Source organism: Asparagus officinalis, chromosome 8 (genome assembly GCF_001876935.1).
Source record: "Asparagus officinalis chromosome 8, Aspof.V1, whole genome shotgun sequence".
Taxonomy (NCBI): Eukaryota; Viridiplantae; Streptophyta; class Magnoliopsida; order Asparagales; family Asparagaceae; genus Asparagus; species Asparagus officinalis.
This window is the reverse complement of record NC_033801.1, coordinates 4787203-4787754: the sequence shown is the minus strand read 5'-3', so window position 1 is coordinate 4787754 and position 552 is coordinate 4787203.

The window sequence follows — 552 nt, the reverse complement described above, 5'->3', positions numbered from 1 at the left end:
TCCTGGAATAGCAAAAGCTCCATAACAAGACTTACCTTTTCCTTTTGACCTTTTCTTGGAAGAGGCTCCGGTCCATTGTTCGTCTCCAATCAAATCTGGATGAACCCAAAGAATCTCACCATTCGGGGCTGTGTACGGTACAAGTCCTTTCTGGCGCTGTTTGTGAGGATCATCGTTCACGATCTTTACTGCTGCATTTATTACAGGCTCATGCTGGAACCAGTTCAAGGGAACAGAACCGAAACTAATCGATACTGCATTTGCGCCCACCTTCTTCTCCTTAGGTTGCTTCATAGTAATGACCCCGACGTCGATCAAAGCTTGGATCTTATCTTTAAGGGCATAGCATGCCTTGGTAGGATGGTGCACTGCTCTGTGAAATGCGCAGTATTTTGGATCATTGATCCTCTTAGCATCTTCCTGATCCTGGACCAGAGGCAATTTGATCTTGTTATTCTCAATGAGGTACTTGAAGATACCGGAGACTTCATCCTCTTTGAACGAATAGACCTTTGGGAACTTCGGCTCCGAGGCTTTTGGCTTCTGGGGCTG